The 24543-nt window shown below is 32.8% G+C and overlaps 1 protein-coding gene across 4 annotated transcripts in view; it reads left to right on the top strand.

Moving 5' to 3' along the window:
• Positions 1–576: 576 nt before the first annotated feature.
• LOC101891421 (rap guanine nucleotide exchange factor 2) overlaps positions 577–24543 on the top strand; it is a 73294-nt gene continuing 49327 nt past the window's right edge. For 3 of the 4 annotated variants that reach the window (XR_009342860.1, XM_059126084.1, XM_059126083.1), the window contains exon 1: positions 577–1593. The gene's annotated coding sequence lies outside the window, so the exon portion shown is untranslated. The remainder of the gene's footprint in view (positions 1594–24543) is intronic. The other variant, XM_059126082.1, reaches the window with a different exon arrangement.

The following is a 24543-nucleotide window of genomic DNA, read 5'->3' on the forward strand; positions in this document are numbered from 1 at the left end:
TAATTTGACATTAATATGCCTAGCCATGATGCCAAGCTGCTAATGTACCCTCACCCTTATTCCGGAGAGACAATTTCTATGTATTTTTTCTACACTTCGTCATACTTAACCATTTTGGTAATATTGTTAAGGTTTTACTCCGAAGTTCATATCCATCCATCCACACATCCACACTTTAAGACGTTTAAAATTAATGTTCTCTAACCAAGTCCAGTACTTTCAAATTAGACATGAAATTAATTACCTATGTTTTAATATGATCTGACTTGAGTTAACGTCATTTTTCTTATTCAATTTTGGATCAAAACTCGGTATTTTGGAAGAAAATTCTTTTTAAGTTCTTGAAAACGCAAGTGTCGTAAATTCGTACGAGGTTTTCGAGCGGATGGTAATTCCAAACCTATCTATTTATCTGGTAAAATTAATTTTCTGCCTTTATTTCAGGATTTCGAATATCTGAACGTGCTATTAGTTCACTGAACCCCATTAAGTGACCTAGTCCACAAGCTCCTTGCAATGAAACTAGTTCATTTGTGAACTATACAACTCTAAATCTAACGTCAAAATGTCAGTGTGGCTCGGTTCTTTGCACGTAGAGTACGATTTTCCTTGCTTATTTTCGTTCGTTGAAATAAAATAGAAATCAAATTTTCCACAATTAAGTGCATTTTATTTAAAAAAAACCCATTAAAAATAAATGTAGTAAAGTGCAATACAACAAAAGCAAATGGAATATATGGAAAAAAGTATGCATTTATTAAAGAAATATTGTTAAAAAGAAACTCAAGCAGCAACATTCATTGGTTTCCATCAAAACGAACACCAACACATAAACGAGACGACGACGACTCTTTTTTTTTTCGTTCCTCATTCCCTCTTTCTGTTGCATGAATAAAAAAATTTCTTTTCTACTTCATTTTTGTGCTGCTGCTTCTTCTTCTTCCAATCATGTTGTGTGAAGTATGCAGTAAGTGAAGTGGTGTTATTAGTTTTTTGTGTGTGTCGCATGAGGCTCCCCCAATGAGTACGAGAGAGAGAGAGAGAGAGCGTACAAGAGTTTATGCTTTGTTGTTGTTCAAAACGAAAAAAACACACACACAAAATTAATGTGTTGGTTATATGAGTAGATGAATTAATGAGACCATCAAGCCAGCCAGCCAGAGCCAGAGGGTACAACGAAACAAAATAACTCTCGAGTGGTTGAATAGTTTTGTTCACGGTGTTGTTGTGTAGATGTTAAACGAAAAAAGAAAAAAAAAATATACAGCCGCGATTAGAGTTTAAAAAGAAGAAAATAACCAAAACGAAAAATAGCAGAAAAGTGTAAAAAAAGTGAATGCAACAAGGAGAAAAGTAATATTATTTACAAAACCAAGAAAAAATATATATAATGGAGAAAATTTCGAATGGAAAGTTTTTCAATGGATATGCCAAAAATTGTAATGATTTTGAAGGCAGCAGCAACGACAACAAATGAAATGTGAAATATGGTGGTACCTAGCTTAAATTTACCAAAGGAAAAGGAAATAAAAAAAGAAGAAAAAAATACAAAACTACAAAATAAACCGCAATAACAACAAAGAATAAATAAAAGTGAGTAATATTGAATATCGGTAAATGTCAATATCTAAGTTGGTAGTGCAACGAAAACAAAAACAACCACATAGTGTATTGGAATACTAAGAATAACTGGAAATTTGCATCAGCTAAATAAAGGGGACAACCCTCGCCTTTACAAGAATATTGCGATAACATATTTCTGCAATTAAGTTGAATAAAAAAACGCAATCATTTGCTATTCAACAATGGAAAGGGGGCAACATTTGAAATACACACACCCATACATACAATCTACATAATGCCAACATTAAACGTAGTATGTATGCATCTCATCTATATGCCATGGAATAAAACGTACAGAAAAAAGCATAACCAACCTTTAGACGCCCACAGATTTTTTTTTAAATTTAACAACAAAAACTGTTTTTTTTTTCATCATAAAATTCCCACAATTGTTTGTGTATTTTTTCAATTTCATAAAAAAGTTGTATATCATTTTGTAATATCATATTTGTCTCTTTGTTTTGTGCTTTGATTAAAAATTCCATAAATGCGTATTTTATTATATTTCCTTTTCTACCTTTTTTTTTTGTTGTTAATCTCTCCATATTTTTTGTTGTTGGTTTCATTAGTGATGTTATTTCTGTGCAATGCTTCGTTTTGTTGTTTACAGCTGTTGTTGGTACACTACTGTGTGTTATCGATAACGTAATCCCAGACGCACACACACACACACACTCCTCGGCATGAGGACTATCGTTCTATCGTGGAGTAATAATACCAAGCAACAACAATAAAAACAAGAACAACGTATACATTCCTATCTCCTTGCAGTGGGAAAAAATCAAACAAGTGTTCATTAATTCTGTGAAGAAATAGAAGAAGAGAGCTAATGACAGATTTGTTGTTCTCTCTCATCGCATCTCACACACAAATATTCCTTATCTCCTCTCATAGAGCTGCCAGATGAGAACCCTTCATTCAATTGCATTGCATGTGGCAAATGATTAAATTGCGCCATAAACTTTGATAAAATATGGAAAATTATTCGAGAAATAATCTAAAATAAGGAAAATTATTGAAAGAAGTGGATAATTGATGAATAAATGTAATAAAATTGTTAAAAATTGAATTTTATAAAAAGAAGGAAACTGAGAAAAGCTAGTGTGAAATGAAACCCTTCGATAGTGGGTAACAATTTGCTGACAAGGTTTGGATTATAATTTAAAGCAATTAGAAATAGCTTAAATTTATATTTTTTACAGATTTCGGAAAATGGTTGAAATGCTGTTTTTATTTCGAAATGATTTTGAAGTGTGGCCCATCTGTAATGTACGGAAACAATTTAAAAAAAGTCCGTACGTAATTAATGGAATTGAAAATCTATAAAGCGTGCCATATGGCTAGAGAGGGTGTACAGGATTACATAAAAAAACTGCAACAAATTCAAACATCATAATTTTTACATTTTTTTTTAAATTTTATTGAATGAAAGCAACAAATGTCGGAAATAGCATCAAATTTTAGAATAAGTTTTGATTTGTTGGAATTGGTCACCTTTGGCACGAATTATGGCCTTCAAAGGCCAATGAAAGCGTCACACGCTGCACGAATGTTGCTTTGTGGTCTTTTAGCACTTTTCCGGCGAAACGCTTGCTTGAGGTGATTGACACTTTGGTATTTTTTAGTGCCATCCTTGCTTTCCAAAATACTACAGATACTATAGTCTAATGGATTGGTATCCGGAGATTTTGGTGTCCATTGTGCGCTGGAAATGAAGCGAGGAACCTCATTTTGTAATTATTCTTTGGTGGCGCGTGCTGATTGGGATGGTGCTGAGTCCTGTTTGTAATGTCCAAGGTCTGCGGCCAAAATGTTTGCATGCCCAAGGCTTTAATACACCCTCCAGAATATTTTCGCGATAATATTCGGCATTTATTCTGATACCACGGTCGATTAATACGACCGGAGAGCGACCATCGGCTGTTATGGCGGCCCACGCCATCGCCATTGCCGGCGCTTGAATTGTTGTGGCCAACCGAAGGTGCAGCTGACCTTTTTGGGAAGTAAACACGATAATTTTGTTTGTTTACAAACTACTGGACAACGAACGTTTTCTCATTGGAGAACGGAGAAAACCAAATTAGGCAGTTCACCACATTCGGCCAAGCGAAACAGCTCTTTTGAGTCTATTTTCCTGCTGTTGCAGTGTAAGTTCTTGCACTTTTTGGAATTTCAATGGTTTTACCCCGATCTCATTTTTCAATATTTGCCAAATGGATTATTACGATATGTTCAGCTCACGAGCCATGTTTCGGCCACTGCGATGCGGGTTTCGATCAAGTAGCTTCTTTACTTTTCGACGAACCATTTCTGCTGATGTTGCTGTTTTTCTTCCGTCCACTTCCTTGACGTCGGCTACCAGTATCAAAGTAACGAACGATGGTACGAGACACAAAAGATTTATTCACATTTAAATGCTGGAATGCTCTAATGATAGCCACTTGTGGCTTCCCAGCCAAATATTAAGAAATCACACTATCACGCTTGAATTCCATTACGAATAACTCTTTTTCCGGGAAAATTCTCACCAAAATGCTTTTGTACGCTTGTAAACAATATAATGAGCTGTCACTGGAATAATTTTAACAGCTGTCGGACGAGTGGCTTAGAAATGACATCAGTCTGAAGTTGGTTGCAGTTTTTTCATCTCACCCTGTATATCTTCTTCCGGAATTTGGCACTTGCGTCCAAATTAAGCCTAGACACAAGTATGTCAAATTTGGTGAAAATCGGTTAAGATATAGCTATAGCTCCCTTATAAATTTCTCCTCCGATTTGTTATGTTTGTCCTCCGCAGCCGTAATATGCACCTTGTAACAATGATATTTAAAAAAATATATATCAAATACAACTCAGAAATACCTTTACCAAATTTTATCGAGATCGGTTAAGATTTGGATACAGCTCCTATATATATCTTTGTCCGATTTGCCTTTTATTGTGCACCAAGCGTGTAATATTAGCACAAATGGGATGGAATTTGGCACTTATGACAAAATTAAGCCTAGACACAAGTATGTAAAAATTGGTGAAAATCGGTTCGGATATAGCTATAGCTACCATATAAATTGCTCATCCGATTTGTTATATTTGTCCTCCACAGCCGTAATATGCACTCTGTAACAACGATATTTGGGGAAATATATGAAATACAGCACAGAAATGTTTTTCTCAAATTTGATCGAGATCGGTTCAGATTTGGATATAGCTCCCATATATATCTTCGTCCGATTTGCTTTTTATTGTGCACCGAGCTTGTAATATTAGCCCAAATGGGATGGAATTTGGCACTTATGACAAAATGAAGCCTAGAAACAAGTATGTCAAAATTGGTGACCATCGGTTCGGATATAGCCATATAAATTGCTCTTCCGATTTTTTATATTTGTTCTCCACAGCTGTAATATGCACTCTGCAACAACGATATTTGGGGAACCATATCAAATACAGCTCAGAAATACCATTGCCAAATTTTATCGAGGTCGGTTAAGATTTGGGTATAGCTCCCATACATATCTTCGTCCGATTTGCCTTTTATTGTACACCAAACGTTTAATATTAATACAAATGGGATAGAATTTGGCACTTACGACCAAATTAAACATAGACACCAGCATTCCACATTTGGAGAAAATCGGTTCGGATATAGCTATAGCTCCCATATAAATTGCTCATCCGATTTTTTATATTTTTCTCCACAGCTGTAATATGCACTCTGTAACAACGATATTTGGGGAAATATATTAAATACAGCACAGAAATACCTTACCAAAATTTGATCGAGATCGGTTTAGATTTGGGTATAGCTCCCATACATATCTTCGTCCGATTTGCCTTTTATTGTGCACCAAACGTGTAACTTTGGCTCAAATGGAATGGAATTTTGTACTTATGACAAAATGAAACCTAGAAACAAGTATGTAAAAATTTGTGAAAATCGGTTCGGATATAGTTATAGCTTCCATATAAATTGCTCATCCGAATCTGTTCTCCACAGCTGTAATATGCACTCTGTAAAAACGATTTTTGGAGAAATATATCAAATACAGCTCAGAAATATCTTTCCAAAATTTTATCGAGATCGGTTAAGATTTGGGTATAGCTCCCATACATATCTTCGTCCGATTTGCCTTTTATTGTGCATCAAGCGTGTAATATTAGCCCAAATGGGATGGAATTTGGCACTTATGACAAAATGAAGCTTAGAAACAAGTATGTCAAAATTGGTGACAATCGGTTCGGACATAGCTATAGCTCCCATTACTTGTTATATAAAGCTCTATTGAAAAAGCAAAGGTCATAAAATCGACCCCGCCCGACTTTTAGACATTCTTCATTGGTTTTTTACTGCCGTTCTTGAAATTAAATGTGTCTGTATTTGCTATAAAATATTAACTATCCAAATTGAGATTTTTTTAATTTATGTGATTCTAAATTTTGTTAAATTTTGGTTTTATATATTTTTTTGATTATCTAAATTTTGCCCAACAAAATATTTCTAGTCCTCTCTTTTTTTTTGGTTTCAATTGAACACCTTTTGTATTTACATATTTTTGATTTCTACCTGAGTTGGCACTATTTCTTTTTCTACATTAAATGATTTTATTATGAGTCTACAGCTAATGGGCCTGCATGTCTAGGTGTGTGTGTGTGTCTGTATCACTCTACGTGTGTCTAGCTCTGTGCGTGCCTTAGAAAAACTATCACCCGCAGTGTTTGTCTGGCGTTTCTTAGTTTATTTTGTGGGTCTTCCATTTTACTCGCACGTGAGTGTACAATTGTTTTGTTTCTTTTATTTTTCTTTTCCTTTCTTATTTCATTCTTCATTTGTTTTGTTCTTCTAAACTGCTTCTGGGTGGAATAATACCTAAAAAAATATGGAATTTTCGAATTAAGGAAATACGCATCACATTTCTTGGGAAACCCATTTTCTTTCTGTGATGCTTGTGCGTGCACCAGAAATGGTATCTAAAGATGCTGACTGGAAAAACACTTATCTGTCAAATGTTTTGAAATTTGGTTTCCTGCTGTCACTGGAAGTCTTCAGAAACAAAAAAAAAATCCCATATAGAAATTCAAGTGTTGCCAGTAGTTGAGCCCACTATGAGCCGTTTTTCAAGTGGTCCCACGAGAAAGGGGTGAAAACATAAGTAGTTAGAGTGCTGGCATTAACTTAGTTCAAGTGATGGGTGTCCCTTTTTGTCGGAGACAAGCGAAAACAACAATGGGTATTTTAATGAAAGAAAAGTGATGGCGATTTATTCAATGGAAAATTTGTCAATTTTTGTGGGATTATCCGTAGAATGGCAAGGGTCATTGATAGATTCTGAAAATAATATTGGCTGGCATTTTTAATTAAAATACCCAGATATCCTTTTAATTAAAATTAATTACTATCTAAATATGCATTATCTTCTCAACTTACCCTAAAACTCAATGTTTGTAAACCCTATACAGAGTTGGCAATGCTCTCTCTCTTTGAGATGTGTCATTCATTTCTCTGAGAGAAAGAGACAAAATGTTTACCAAATTGAAAGCAACTCCCAAAAGAAAATTTCCTTTAAATTAGGGATGCCAATATAAGATAATTTATAAATTAAATAATTTCAACTTCAAATATTTCAAAATATTTAAAATATTGAAAAAAATACTCCGCCTTTTTATTTGAAAATTTATTAATCATTAGGAAAATGTTTATAAACCCTACACTGAGCAGCCAATGCTCTCTCTCTTTAAAATTTATACTTCATATCTCTGAGAGAAAGAGGCACAATGTTTACCAAATTGAAAGCAATTCCCAAAGGATGCTTTCTTTAAATTAGGGATGCCAATAGAAGATAATTTATAAATTGAATAATTTCAAATATTTCAAAATATTTAAAATATTGAAAAAAATACTCCCGCTTTTTATTTGAAAATTTATTAATCATTAGGAAAAACAGCAAAATTAAATATCAAATTAAAAAAAAAAACAACAATTCCAAACAAACCGAAACAAAAATTATTAATTAAAACATCATGAATATCATTATAATATTTTCTATTGTCTACCAGTTTTTTGTTTGCTGTTGTTGTTGTCGTCATCTTTCCTCACAAATACATATTCAAAATTTTTTTGAACGAGTATTTCAAGACCGGTTCTGTTTTTTTGCACATAGATATGTACCTATCTTAATTTTAGTATTTAATTTTGAATAAATGTTTTACTGGTTTGAGAACAAATACACCTGAAAATTCGCCATTAATTTAATGCCATAGAAGTTTGTGCCACCCGAAGGTGTGTTGTTTTAAAGTCCAAAGTGGTTAAGACATGAATTCTGAGAATTGAAAAATCAAAATTAAATTTAATTACCATCACAGTGCAAAATGTTTGCAAATTGGAAGTGTATTAGAATACAGGTCAATTTTAGAAACTTTCAACTTAATATTGAAACTTTGTACCATATTTGGAACTTGGAAATTTGGAACACACAGAAAATAATCACAGTAAAGATCCAGCAGATAATGAGTGTAGGGAACAGCTCTAGTTTAGTAGGAACTCTCGATTTTTTTCAATTTCAAAAAATGTGAAAAAGGAGGAAACTTTGGTTTAATTTTAGTTAAGTAAAAACTATCGATTTTATTTAAAAACTTTTCAAGTGTTGGATATTTTTACCCTGATTCCGGGAAAGTATTTTTTTTTCTTGGTGGACGGGCCCGGATGATCGGATATTTGACCCTAAAGTCCGGGTCGATGGCCCGGGATAAACATATGTATGTACAATATAGGTATCATTTGAAAACTAATGAAAATACCTACCCAACAAATTTTGATTTTTTGGTCCCAGATTTTTTATACCCTCAGCCATGTGGCTAATGCTAATGAAAATTCCTAGCCAACAATTATTCATTTCTTGGGCCCGGTTTTGTATAACCTCAGTCATGTGGCTAGAGAGGGTATATATCATTTGATACGGCCAAAACGTGCCTCACCGAAAAAACGATTTTAGAACCTAGATCTCTTTGGACAAAATGCGTTTCAGGACATTAGGTGTCGATCAAGCGATATTTGTCTGTCCGTCTGGCTGGCTAGTGCGCACGATAACTCTCGAAGGAAGTATCCGATTTGGTCCAAACTTGGTACATCAGAATATTATTATCAAACTTAGATCGAGTTCGGAGATGGGCAATATTAGCCCTCTTCTTTTGGTACCACCCCCACAAAAGGTCGAAATTTTCAAAAAATATTTTACTGCACATAAAGAAAAAGTATAATCCGATTTTTCTCCAACTATGAAAATCCTAATATTTCCATCAGTGTTAGGTCAGGTGGGAAAATGGACAATATCGGTCTGCTCCATCAAGTTCCTCCCTCCCCAAATTTTTGAATAATTTTAACTCTTATAAAATGTGATGTAAGATTCCGACTGCCTTCAAATCACACACATAACAATATTTTTATTAACCCAAGGTCTGGTGTGAAGATGGACTCCACTCCTTCTGGTACCTCCTCCACAAAGGGTCAAAATTTTGAATATCTATGAAGCTCATAAAACGCGAAATTAATATTTCCATCAACACAAGATCTATTATAAAGATGGTAGAGATCGAAACATTCCTTCCGGCACCTCCCACACAAAGGGCTAAAGTTTTGAATAACCAAAACTATTATAAAATCCGAAATAAGCATCTGGTTCTCTTCATATTTCACAAATCCCATTATATCTACCAACACAAGATCTGCTGTGAAGATGGAACATATCGGTCCACTCTTTCTGGTACCTCCCCCACAAACCGTCAAAATTTTGAATATCACTGAAGCTCATAATATGCGAAATTAACATTCGATTCCATTCAGACTTGGTACATCTCAATATTTCCATCAACGCTAGATCTGTCGGCATAACAGACCGATACTTTTTAACTTTTTTTTTTTTTTTTTGAATTTACTTAAAGTCGAAAATGATCCAATTTTGGGAGTCCAAAAAGTGTATGGATTTTCGAATCAAATATCCGGTCCGTCCCCAAGAAAATAAAAATACTTTTTCGGAATCAGGGTGCAAATGCCTACCTCTGCACCGATCTGTCTTTTGTTCGAAGATCGGCTATATCGGTTCACGATATCGTATAGCCCCCATATTCGGTGTTCTGATGATTTTAGCCATATTTTTCAATGGAATAGTCTGAAAATCCACACAATCAGTTCCCTCTGAGTACTTTACCCCGTGAAAGAGAATTGTCTATATAGGTCCACGATATCGTATATCCCCCATATAAGTGTACCTCCCGACTTTCGGTATTTTGATAATTTTAACCACATTTTTCAATGGCCTTATCTGAAAATCCACACAAGGTGTTCTCTGTGAGAACTTTACCTCCTGAAAAAAATTTCTTATATAGGTCCATAATATCGTATAGCCCCCATACCATGGTATTTTGATTATTTTAGCCTCATTTTTCAATGGAATAGTCTGAATATTCACACAAGGAGTTCCATCTGAATATTTTACCCCCTGGCACCCAAATATTCGAGATATTCGGTATTTCTGGGATCTTCGCGACATTATTCCCGGAATTGCATCAAATTTGCTATTTGAAGTTCGTAATTGACCTATGACAGAAAATTGTTACTACAGCCTATGACAAAAATTACTTATCCAGCAGCACACCTCCGTATAGCTCCCTTATAAAAGTTTTCGATTGAGCTGTATTTTTCGGCGGATTTTTTTTTTGATATTTTTCAAGTTCCTTCCGTATGGTGGAGGGTATAAAAAGCGTAGGCCAGATGAACTTAACTGTTTTTTACTTGTTTTTTTTTTTCTTTCTTTTTTTGGAAGATTAATATTTATCCTTATAATATCAATGTGGACAATTTTTCCTCCTCTAGTATTAATGTGGATAATTTATCTCTTCACAAATTATGAACAAGGATCCCATGAGTCATTGTGACCATGAACCCAAGTTCCAATTTCAATTTTCTTAGAATAACTCCTCCCCCCTATGCATTTTGAATGTTTTCAAATAACAAACGAATTCATTCATTGCACTCGGTCAAAAAAAAAAAATATCGAACAAATTGTTTAAATATTTATTTTTACAAAACAAAAACAAAAATCCGACCTCCAGCTCTTTCGAAAAATTTTTTCGATTAAAATAAATAATGAAATTACTTGAATAATGGGTGGATGAATGGTTGCATGAATGATTCACCAGAGAATGGAATGTTTTGTATTTTTTTCGGGAGGGCGCTTGCTCTTATCTCGGTGGGAAAAATCAACATGACTTTTTTTTGAAAATTGTGGCATTGTTTTTGTGCACATTTTTCAAGACTATGTCAATAAAATTTGTATTAGTAACCCACACTAAAAAAAAACAATGTCTTCATTGTCGATTTTGATGAAGTAACAGCTTCGAAATGTTTCAGTTTTTTTTTTTTTTTTTTTTTTTTTTTTGGACAAGGTCTGAACAAACAATTTATGTTATCTTTATAAAACAAATTGAGTTTTTTTTTCTTTTTTGTTGAAATTAATTTAATTTTTTTCTCGTTGATGCGATGACCAATTAAAAAATGTTTAAAGAATTCGATGGGAAAAAATACTTTTTTTGCTTAAATTGAGAGCGGTAGCAGTAAAGGTATTTATTTGCACAAATGTCGACTAGAAATTTAAATGTTATTTGGGGATCGAAAACTCTAAACAATTATGCGCAAAAAATCTCAGAAATCTCCACCAAATGTTTTTTTTTTTCAACTACTCTTCCAGGTCAATATAAAAACTTAATTTTTATAGAACTTAAATTAAAAAATATTTAAATTAAGGCGATAACGGAAAGGTATTAATTTGCACAGATATCGGCTAGAAATTTAGATGTTATTTGGCTGGAGAATCGCAATCCCAAAAAACTGGGGTCAAGATTGACTCTTTGGCTATGTCAGAAAAATTCTACATTTTTTATTATGAAAAAAATCTCAGAAGGCTCGACCAAAGGTTTATTTTTTCAAAAAATTCTCTTCCAGCTCCAAAAAAAAAAAAAAAAAAAAAATAAAAAATAAATAAAATAAATTCTTTTTGTCTCAAATAAAATTGAAAGAATTTCCATTTTTTTTCTCATAACACCCAGTCATTGATTTATTGCAGTCAAGATCGAATTTCTTCTCTATCATTATTTGGTTCTCAAATATCAGAAGTCATACATTTTTCCAGTTAAGTAAATATATTTCTTGTTTACTCAAAAATATTTAAAATATTTATTTATTTATTTATTTCAATCACGAGAATAATAATCCAAATAGATAAGCCAGTTGTTCGCCCCTTTTAATTTATATCAGCTGTTTGTTTGTGTAAATAAAAATTACGGAGGCATTGAACTCCCAACCAAAAAAACAAGGGAAATTTGAAACTTTATTATTGACTTAACATTTGATGACCCAGGAGCAACAGAAGCCCTTCTCATAGAAGAGCAGAAGCAGCTCTTCTCATCAAGAGCAGAAGCAGCTCTTCTCATAGAAGATCTGGAGAAGCTCTTCTCATAGAAGAGCTGGAGAAGCTCTTCTCATAGAAGAGCTGGCGAAGCTCTTCTCATAGAAGAGCTGGCGAAGCTCTTCTCATAGAAGAGCTGGAGAAGCTCTTCTCATAGAAGAGCTGACGAAGAGCTCTTCTCATAGAAGAGCTGACGAAGAGCTCTTCTCATAGAAGAGCTGACGAAGAGCTCTTCTCATAGAAGAGCTGACGAAGAGCTCTTCTCATAGAAGAGCTGACGAAGAGCTCTTCTCATAGAAGAGCTGACGAAGAGCTCTTCTCATAAAAGAGCAGAAGCAGCTCTTCTCATAGAAGAGCTGGAGAAGCTCTTCTCATAGAAGAGCTGGAGAAGCTCTTCTCATAGAAGAGCTGGAGAAGCTCTTCTCATAGAAGAGCTGGAGAAGCTCTTCTCATAGAAGAGCTGGAGAAGCTCTTCTCATAGAAGAGCTGGAGAAGCTCTTCTCATAGAAGAGCTGGAGAAGCTCTTCTCATAGAAGAGCTGGAGAAGCTCTTCTCATAGAAGAGCTGGAGAAGCTCTTCTCATAGAAGAGCTGGAGAAGCTCTTCTCATAGAAGAGCTGGAGAAGCTCTTCTCATAGAAGAGCTGGAGAAGCTCTTCTAATAGAAGAGCTGGAGAAGCTCTTCTCTTGGAAGAGCTGGAGAAGCTCTTCTCTTGGAAGAGCTGGAGAAGCTCTTCTCATAGAAGAGCTGGAGAAGCTCTTCTCATAGAAGAGCTGCAGAAGCTCTTCTCATAGAAGAGCTGACGAAGCTCTTCTCATAGAATAGCATAGAGCTCTTCTTATAGCTAATAGTAACAGTTTATTTCCCCTTAATTATTTCACCATCCCCCTTTGAAAAAACAAATTCTCACAAATTACAAAACTAAAATATATTTTCATTAACTTTCCAAACACTTCATTCATTTTTATCGTTATTCTAAAAATTGCCTAATAGCGCCTCAAGAACTCGTAGAGATAGAAGACACCGCTGCCCGCCGTCGTTGCTCACTAATTTCGGCTACCTTGGGGCATCGATGGTGGGGCTGATAAATTGTTTACACCATCATCTCTATATAAACTTATCAAACTCCCTGGCGCATATATTTCATTTTCAAGTGGCCAAAAAACAAAGCCATTTGCCGCTCCTGAATGTTGCGCATCAATTGGCAAACGAACATTAATCAATTTTAAAGTGGAAAATAATTAATTAAACAAGGAAAACGTTTTCAGTGGCGAAATTACACATTAATTAAGAAAACACATTTCATTTCATTGCTAAACGCAAAATTAATAATCTCTCGAACCAAAAAAAACCGAAAACCAAAAACCAAACTCTAACAATCGAAAACGCCATGAAGAAGAGGAGCAGTCCGCCATGGCAAAAAAAAAAACGAAAATTCATAGAAATACTTGTTGTTGACCTACATTTTAGGAGCAAATAGAAAAAAAGAAGACAAGAAAAAAATTCAAACCGAACCAATTAACGTTACGCGATGGAGGTGTTTGTTTTACACACAACCTACTAATGATCGCAGCCAAATAGCAAAATAGAAAAACATATTTGGTTATTTGCAATCATTTTTTTTTTGGTTCAAACCATTTATGGCAATATATTTACCATAGGAAAAAAATATTTGATTTTACTTTTCAATGTGAGCTATTTGGGGGGCTAAAAATTTGTTATGGAATTGACACATATTTTGCTTGTTGGACCTCATGTCGGTGGGTTAGAATGCAGAATGTGGAAGAAATTTGAATTTCTCAGAAGGTCTTCTTATAGCAGAGCGGAATGTCTTTTCATAGAAGGCCAGAAGGGCTTCTCATAAAAGGCCAGAAGGTCGTCTTCTCATAGAAGGCCAGAAGGTCGTCTTCTCATAGAAGGTCAGAAGGTCTTCTCATAGAAGGCCAAAAGAAGGCCTTCGCATAGAAGGCCAGAGGTTCTTCTCATAGAAGGCCAGAAGGTCTTCTCATAGAAGGCCAGAAGAAGGTCTTCGCATAGAAGTCCAGAAGGGCTTCTCATAGAATGCCAGAAAGGCTTCTCATAGAAAGTCAGAAGGGCTTCTCATAAAAGGCCAGAAGGCCTTCGCATAAAAGGCCAGAAGGGCTTCGCATAGAAGACCAGAAGGTCGTCTTTTAGAGGGATATAGAAGGAGAGAAGATGTTCTCATAGAAGGCCAAGAAAAGGTCTTCTCATAGAAGGCCAAGAAAAGGTTTTCTCATAGAAGGCCAAGAAAAGGTCTTCTCATAGAAGGCCAGAAGGTCGTCTTCTCATAGAAGACCAGAAGGTCGTCTTCTCATAGAAGACAAGAAGGTCGTCTTCTCATAGAAGACCAGAAGGTCGTCTTCTCATAGAAGACAAGAAGGTCGTCTTCTCCTAGAAGACCAGAAGGTCGTCTTCTCATAGAAGACAAGAAGGTCGTCTTCTCCTAGAAGACCAGAAGGTCGTCTTCTCATAGAAGGCCAGTAGGTCATCTTCTCATAGAAGACCAGAAGGTCGTCTTCTCATAGAAGAACAGAAGGTCGTCTTCTCATAGAAGAACAGAAGGTCATCTTCTCATAGAAGACCAGAAGGTCATCTTCTCATAGAAGACCAGAAGGTCGTCTTCTCATAGAAGACCAGAAGATCGTCTTCTCATAGAAGACCAGAAGATCGTCTTCTCATAGAAGACCAGAAGATCGTCTTCCCATAGAAGACCAGAAGGTCGTCTTCTCATAGATAGCCAGAAGAAGGTCTTCTCATAGATAGCAAGAAGAAGGTCTTCTCATAGAAGGCCAGAAGAAGGTCTTCTCATTGATGTCGGAAATAGCATCAAATTTTAGAATAAGTTTAGATTTGTTCGAATTGGTCACCTTTGGCACGAATTATGGCCTTCAAACGGCCAATGAAACCATCACACGCTGCTGCCCGAATTTTGCTCTGCGGTATTTTGACCCATTCCTGGTGAAGCTCTTGGTTGAGGTGATTGGCACTTTGGCATTTTTTTTGTGCCCACCTTGCTTTTCCAAATACTCCAGACACAATAGTCCAACGGATTGGTATCCGGAGATTTTGGTGGCCATGTGAGCTGGAAATGAAGCGATGAACTTCATTTTGTAACTATTCTTGGGTGGCGCGTGCTGAGTGCGATGGTGCTGATTCCTGTTGGAATTTCCAAGGTCTGCGGCCAAAATGTTTGCGTGCCACAGCCGATTAATACGAGCGGAGCTCTTTTGAGTCTATTTTCTTTCTGCTGCGGTGTAAGTTCTTGCACTTTTTGGAATTTCAATGACTTTACCCCGAGCTCATTTTTCAATATTTGCCGAATGGAATATTATGATATATTCAGCTCACGAACCATTTTTCGGCCACTGCGACGCGGTTTTTGAAGTTGCTACTTTACTTTTCGAACCATTTCTGCTGATGTTGCTGTTTTTTCTAATTCCTTGACGTCGTGCTACGCTACCATTATCACGGTAGCCATTTCTTTAGGCTCTTTTTTTTTCTTTAAAAAAAATATTTTAAAATACCCACGTCTATAAGATTAAAAAAAATAAAATCACGCCTATAAGAATTTTAAACAAAAATTATATTCATGTCTATAAGCATTTTAAACAAAAATAAAAAAATTAAGAATTTAAAGAAATATATAAAATAAACGCGTCTTAAGAATTTAAAAATAAAAATTATTTCAAAAAAAAAATATTTAAAAAAATCCATTACTTTGGGTATTTTAAAAAAAATGTATAAGAGTTAAAAAAAATATCGATGTTTATAAGAATTTCAAAAAAATCAAATCCACGTCTATAAGAATAAAAAAAAATTATTTTAAAAAATTAATGGGCATTTGAAAAAAAATATTTAAAAAAAATCCACAAAAATCATTTTTTTTTTTGAATTTTTGTAAAACAAAAATAGTTTATGCGAAGTTCATTTTTCATCTGTAAGAGGATCATACAAAGTTCTCCACATCACTTCATTTACTTATTAACTTCATTGACAGCAAGGAGCCCCCTTTACACAGCACCCAAATAAACTCTTAAGAGCAGTAGCTCCCTTGTGACAGTTATACAAAGAGATACATATTAAATAATAAAACAATAAATAAATCAAACTAAAACAAACAAAAGATAACAGATATAAGTTATAGAAACATGCATTGTTTTTAGAAAATAAGGGGAGAAGGATAAGGGGCAGTGATTCAATATCAGTTGCTCTCACCATAACATGTTGGTGGGAAAGAGTACAGTGGCCCTTAAAACACTAAAGGGAAACATACTAAAGGGAAACAAAAGTAAAAACAACATTACATGATCGAAGGGGTCAACTAGAATGAGAAACGGCATTTAACGGAGAGTAAAACAATTTAGATACAGAGAATATTCAACTATTTTTATTGGTACGCTTTGCCATGCATTTCTTGTTGCTCTCCAATACATGCATTCATAACAACACATGAGGTGAGGAGTACAGTGGCCTCTCATCACCGTTAATCAAATACTAAAGGCCGAAAAATGATGAGAACACTGTTGTTTGATCAAAGGGGTCAACGAGTGAGAGTTACAGTATTTATCAGAGAATAAATTAATTTGGAGATAGAGAATATTCACAATTTCATTGGCACCCTTTGCCACCCACAAACATTTGTTGCTGCTCTCCAATACATGCATTCATAACAACATAAGGTGGGGATTATAGTTTCCCATTTATGTGACTATCTCATCACCGTTAATCAAATACTAAAGGCCGAAAAATGATGAGAATACCATTGTTTGATCAAAGGGGTCAACAAGTGAGAGTAAATAGACTGAGACAAATCAAAAAATGGATTGATACTCTTTGTCAACTACCCCCTTTTTTATCTGTAAGAGGATCATATTATGTTCTCCACATCACTTTCTCTTTACCCAAATAATTAATTTCAAATCCACTCCGATTTTTTTTCATTGAAATAAAATAATTTATTGAGTCTCCTGTGCAGGTTTTTGTAATACATGTAATTTTGAAAATTTCATTTGTTATTGTTGTTATTATTGCCAATACCAGACAATTTGTCTTACATTTGCCAACATTTTATAAATCTCTCTCTTAACAGTATTTACTTTCAAACGCAAGAAAAATACTGACAAATTGTGTTACAAAAACATATCAGCCTGCTGGCTAAAAAAAATCAACATCCATAGATAGCAGACCAAGAGATATAGGCAACAACAATAGACCGGAAATTGAAGTTGACTATGCCATAGCAGCAAAAGTTACACATACCAGATGCCATACCAATGACGGTGATGATGATGATGATGATCATGCATTGACAAGATTTACCATTAATAATAATACATGGTGTAGTTGTACAAAGAAAATTGAAAAAAGACCCAAATTCATGCTGGCCAGAAAACCACAATAGCTACCAAATGCCATTCAAAACTTTTCCTTTTTTTTTTTGTCGACAAATAACAAACACGCGCTCTAGCCAGCCAGCCAACCAGCCTTTGGCTATGTCCGGCCACAAAGTTCTTAATTCTTGACAATAAACCACCACCACCACCGCCATCGCCATCACCTTAATACAAGACAAACTAACTGACAGACAATTTGGCTAACGAACAAACATATGTGAAAAATTGCACTAAAATTTGAAATAATACAGACCATATGTCGGTGACCAGGGGAGGAGGGTGCAACGACGAGTAGTAGCTGGTCATAGAAAGTGGTGGTTTTGGTTGTAGTTTTAATGAATGGAAATTAAAACCCTCCCTGTGTTATATTCTACCTGGCCATTATTTTCCAAAATATGTTCAACATGTATAGAGTATGCCAAAAAAAAAAATTAATGGATTACCATTAGCTTGGTATTGTTAGCCGGGGATTAGAACACCCAAAGAACATGAACAGAAGGGAATTATTGGCTAAGAATGGCTCTTTAAAATCCAGGTTGTTTAGAAAAAATATAAATTTTAACAAAAATATGAGTTTTCTGGTCTTTTAAAAAATATAATATTTATAAAAATAACTTGTTGTAGTTATATTCTTAAAAAAAACTTCTGAACTTTTGAAAAATTTTGTTTAAAAATATTCAAGTAGTAAATTTTTTTTTAAAACTGCATTTTTGCCTCTTTGAAAAACTAATTAAAAAAAATAATATTGTTCAAATCATTCGAAAATTATGCTCGTTTTTATAGAGTCTGCTCGATTTTATTTCTACTACGAGAGATTGCTTAAAGACCAACAATTAATTATTTTTTTTAATATTTTTTTTGAAGGGCCATAAAGTAGCGTCAATTAATTAATTAAGTTAACAATTAACGAAGGTTTTTTTACAAATATTTTTAAGGACCAATGAAAATGTGATTTTTTTTTAAAAATCAAAAAACGTTGAATTAAAAAAAATATTTTATAACAGGCATCCAAAAACAGTTATTTTTTTAAAAATATAAAAAAAAACGTGGATTTAAAAAAATATACTTTTTAAGGGCCTACCAAAAACGTGAATTTTTTTTTAAAATATTTTTTAAGGACCATCAAAAAACGTGATTTTTTTAAATATTGTAAGGCTACCAAAAAAACATGATTTTTTTTAAATATTTTTAAGGACGTGGATTTTCAAAAACCAACAATTAACGTGGATTTTTTACAAATATTTTTAAGGACTATCGAAAAACGTGATTTTTTTAAAAATATTTTTAAGGATCATCGAAAAACGTAGATTTTTTAAAAATTATTTTTAAGGGCCATCAAAAAACATGGATTTTTTAAAAATTATTTTTAAGGGCCATCCAAAAACGTGGATTTTTTTAAAAATATTTTTTAAGAGCCATCCAAAAACGTGGATTTTTTTAAAAATATTTTTTCAAGGTCTGCAAGTAAACGTAATTTTTTTTAAAATATTAAGGACCATCAAAAAACGTGAATTATTTCAAAAATATTTTTAAGGATCATCGAAAAACGTGGATTTTTTAAAAAAAATATTTTTAGGGGCCATCAAAAAAACATGGCTTTTTTAAAAATTATTTTTAAGGACCATCCAAAAACGTGAATTTTTTTAAATCATTTTTAAGGACCATCAAAAAAACGTGGATTTTCAAAAATCAACAATTAACGTGAATTTTTTACAAATATTTTTAAGGACTATCGAAAACGTGATTTTTTTAAAAATATTTTTAAAGACCATCAAAAAACGTGGATTTAAAAAAAAAATATTTTTTAATGGTCATCAAAAAACGTGGATTTTTTAAAAGTTATTTTTAAAGACCATCAAAAAACGTGGATTTCTTAAAAATTATTTTTAAGGACCATCATAAAAACGTGGATTTTTTAAAATTTATTTTTAGGGACCATCAAAGAACGTGAATTTTTTAAAAAATATTTTTTAAGGACCATCAAAAAACGTGAATTTTTAAGTTATTTTTAAGGACCATTTTTTAAAAGTTATTTTTAAGGACCATCCAAAAACGTGGATTTTTTGGAACCTATGAGTTGTTGGCCATTTGAAAAAATAACATTTATAAAAAGTGGTTGTTGTTGTCCTTTTAATTTTTTTAAATATCTCAAATTACTAGCTTTTTGAAAAAAAAAATTTTTAAAAATTATTCAAGATATAGTCTTTTTGAAAAAAATGTTTCTTAAAAAACTGCACCTTTTTGGCTCTTAGATAAAAAAAATTTCTAATAAAAAAGTATTCGTAAATGATACCCTCTTTCTTCAACTTAAAAAAAAAATACTACTAACGTTGCTCGCAATATGGGGCTGTGGTATATGTTTTCCCAAAAAAAAGTTGCCTTAAAAATGTTTGATATTCTCCTTTAAGGCAGAACTTTGAATACCATCCACCATTTGGAAGGAATTTGGAAATTTTCAAAAAAAAAAAATAGAATCCGTTAACAATTTAAAAACTTAAAAATACTTATTGGGGTCTATACGAAGACTTGGATCTGCATAGGCAACTTTTGTCATAAGCCATTACAATATTCAAATCTAGCTAAATTCATCAAAATACCAAAGACCAGGATCTGCATTGACAATTTTCTGTCACAGACTGTAGTACCTATTAGGAACTTCAAATATGAAATTTCAAACAATTTCGGTGAATGTTGTACCTAAAATCGTCAAAATTCGGTATTTTTAGGGAGGTACTGGTATATGGGGCCTATACGAACACCTGGACCTGCATATATAATTTTCTGGCATAGACGGTAGTTCCCATTACGAACTCTAAATACGAAATTTTAAACAGTTCCGGTGAATAATAAAATCATTAAAATACCGAATATTGAGAGGTTCCGTTATATGAAGACGTGGGCCTGCATGCGCAATTTTTTGTCATAGGCTGTAGTACCAATTACGAATTCTAAATACGAAATTTGAAACAACTCTGGTGAATAATGTCCCTAAAATCGTTAAAATATCGAATATATGGAGATACCGTTATATGGGGGATATACTATATCGTGGACGTATATAGACAATTCTTTTCCAAGGGGCAATGTACCCAGAAGGAACTCCTTTTGAGGACTTTCAGAAAATTTCATTGAAAAAGTTGGCTACTATCATCAAAATACCGAATATCGGGGGTACCGTTATGCGGGGGCCCATATCGTTATGTTATGTCTAAAATTATTATTTCAATAAGTTATAAACGGAATGACGAACTTAATATACCCTCCATACTTTGTATGGTGGAGGGTATAAAAATGTAAATCGTTGACTATTTTTCATGCCAAAACAAAAATTTGATCCGAAATCTATGTTCTCAACATCGAAAATCAATTACGAAAAGTCGTCTTTCGAATTTTAAACAACCTATACAAAATTACTCTATAAAAAAGAGATAAATGAGATTTGGAAGAGTATCATTCCGTGATAAAAAAAATATCACTGGTTTGTAGACTCTGCAAATGAGAAATACGGCAGACAAGGTCATTAACATCATGCCCTATGCCACCTACTGTAAAATATTAAACGTTTCTCCATTTACTTATTAACGTCATTCAGAGTTAGGAGCTCCCTTCAAACACAACACCAAAATAAACTCTTAAGAGCAGTAGCTCTCTTATGGCAGTTATACAAAGAGATACATATTAAGAAATAAAACAATAAATAAATCAAAACAAATAACAAATAAAATAAATGGATGAGGGGAAAGGCGCGGCGATTCAACACCAGTTGCTCACACTATATTATTTTGGTGGGAAAGAGTACAGTGGCTCTCATATCACGGTTATTGACATACAAAAGGGAAACAAAAGTAAATACAACATTACATGATCGAAAGGGTCAACTAGAGGGAGAAACGACATGTATCAAAGAGTAAATTAATTTGGAGACAGAGAATATTCACAATTTCAGTGGCACCCTTTGCCACCCACAAAAATTTGTTGTTACTCTTCAATTCATGCATTCATAACAACATAAGGTGGGGGGGGATTACAGTTTCCCATTTCTGTGGCTCTCTCATCACCGTTAATCAAATACAGAAGGCCGAAAAATGATGAGAACACCGTTGTTTGATCAAAGGGGTCAACAAGTGAGAGTAACAGTATTTATTAGAGAGACTGAAACAAATCAACGTTATATGATTGATACTCTTTGTCAACCACCCAGATTTGTTGTTGCATTTACAAATTAAATAGGTCGAGAATGCATTGCATTCATATCAATAGATAGAAGGAGACGGACAAAGAGAGGGGGTTCATTGAAATTCTCTGTAATCAGTTAAGGAAATGGTAAAGAGAAGAAATGGGAAATTATCTATTGGAGAGAATTTAAATTTTATTGAAGAGCAAACAAATGTCGCTGGGGACTCTTCTTTATAAAGAAATCGTAATTTTGATTTAAAATAAAAAAATATATAAAAAATATAATTTTTACGTATGATTTTACAAAATAATTTGATATAAAATAAAAAAATATATAAAAAATATATTTTTTACGTATGTTTCTACAAAATAAGAGAAGGTAAACCCTGCATTAGTTACCCCCACAATTGTAGAGCAAACAATATAGTAGAGGGTCTCTTCTTTATCAATCAAAAAATAGGTAATTTTAATTAAAAAATAAAAATATATAGAAAATATAATTTATACGTATATTTTTACAAAATTAAGAGAAGGTAAACTATGTATTAGTGACCCCACAACTGGGACAACAGATGTCACAGCCGAAAACCGTCCACCATATTTTTAATGTCATCTATGACAGCTGCCAATAGTAATAGCGAGTAGGTAGGTAGGTAGATAAATAGGTAACAAAATAAAAAAAGAGAAACATATAATACTTTCACACTTACGTCGGTCGGCCAACATATGTTGTTTGTTGTGTACAGCCAGCACCATGCCCGTTTAGACAGCGCAAGAAGTTGCTACGTAAATAGTTTTAGTACATTTGTTGTTATTTGTTTATTTATTTTTATTACCATCTTACTTTGTATGCTGACTACATAAAAAAAGTAATTGAAAAAATATATATTTGACTTACCCATAGGCATGTCTGTTTAACCAAGAGAGAGAGAGAGAGAGTGTGAGACCGATAGTAGTAGGAGTGGAATAGAGAGGAGAAAGACAAATGAGTAAATAAATGAATGCATGAATGAACGAAAAGGTGGGTGGGTGTTGTGTAGCCCAGCAAACTCACTCTTACCATAACTAGGGGAAGTTTGAAACAATTATTATCGGTGTCAGTTGTATTGTAGTTGCAATGCACAGTAGTATATGACAGGCACGCGCCAGAAATTGAAAATTGGGATTACAATAAAAACAAAAATGTAAAGGAAAAGAAAACGGAGTATAAAATAGATATGCTATAAATAGACGTAAGTTTATAAACATTTCTTCCTACACCTCTTCCTGACCAACTGCATCATCACCATTGGTGGTGTCGTTGTTGTTGTTTTGGGTGTGGGTTATGTCTCTGCGTGTGTGTATGTATTTACATGTGTTCAACGTAATTATTTGATACTATTAAACGGAAACCGTGTAAAAAGGTGTAGAATAAAAATGTAATTCTATTTTTTGGAAAAGAATTATTAATTATTTTCTTTTTCTTGGGAAATGATTTACTTTTTCCTGATGGGAAATCATGGTATACGTTATTATTTTATTTATTTACTTACATTTCAACTAGGTATGAGCGAAAGTTTTTTTTTTAAACTTTGTTTTTGAGGCATTAAAAAATCACTTTTTTAAATATTATTTATTTTATATTTAAAAAAAATATTTTTAAAATCACATATATTTGAGGACCGCAGGAGATTTATTTTTAATATTTTTTAGAGGACTACTTTTCAAATTTAAAAATATTTTTTTAATGATTTTTTATTAAATATTTTAATATCCATCAAACAACGTGGTATCAGTTAGGCATCAACAAAGGTTTTAAAATTAGTTAGTTTTTGAAGCTTTTAAAAGAAAATCTGGAGGCCCACAAATCAACTTTTTTTTTAAAAATATTCTTTTTAAAAACAAATATTTTGAAACAAGATTTCTTTGAAATATTTTTTGGAGGACTACTTTTTTTAAATTTAAAAATTTATTATAATTATTAAAATATTTATATTTTTTATATACAAATCCATGAAACGTTTTTTAAACTTAGTTTAAAAAAATCTGGAGTACCACAAATCACCATTAAAAAATATTTAATTTTTTTTAAATTTTTTTAGTTATAATATTAATAAAAATATTATATAATAAAAATATTATATAATAAAAATATTATTTTTAAAACATATATTTTGAGGATCACAGAGGAATTCCCTTAAATATTTTTTAAGGGCTCATGAACGTGCAATTTTAAAAAATATATTTTTTTAACAACCAATGAGTTCCCAAAATAACCGTGAATTTTTTAAAACATTTTTTTAAGCGATCAAAATGAACTGTGATTTCTTAAAAATAATTTTTTTAAGAACCAACAAAAACGTAAATTTTTTAAAAAATATTTTTTTAAGAATCAGGAAAACGTAAATTTTTTAAAAAATAATTTTTAAAGAAACAATAAAAAACATTAAATAAAAAAATATATATTTTTTATAAAAACAATAAAACAATTTTTTTGGAAAATGTGAAAAAAATAAGAATCAATTAACAATTTTTTAACAAATATTTTTTATGAACCAATAATAAACGTGATTTTTTTAAGAATCACTATAAACGTAATTTTTTAAAAATAAGTTTTTTAAGAATAATCGTAGTTTTTAATTCATTTTTGTAAGCACGAATAAAACGTGGATTTATTATTTTTTTTTTTGGAGTAATGTGGATTTTTTAAATATTTTTTTTTTGAGTACTCATACACATCGTGAATTTTCGGCCATCAGCCAACATGGATTTTTTGAAAATATTTTTTAAAGACCATCAGTCAATATTTTTAAAACCCATCAGCCATTGCGGAATTTTTTTAATAATATTTCTTAAAGAAACATCAACTAACGTGGATTTTTTGAAAATATTTTT

Source organism: Musca domestica, unplaced genomic scaffold, assembly GCF_030504385.1.
Source record: "Musca domestica strain aabys unplaced genomic scaffold, Musca_domestica.polishedcontigs.V.1.1 366, whole genome shotgun sequence".
Taxonomy (NCBI): Eukaryota; Metazoa; Arthropoda; class Insecta; order Diptera; family Muscidae; genus Musca; species Musca domestica.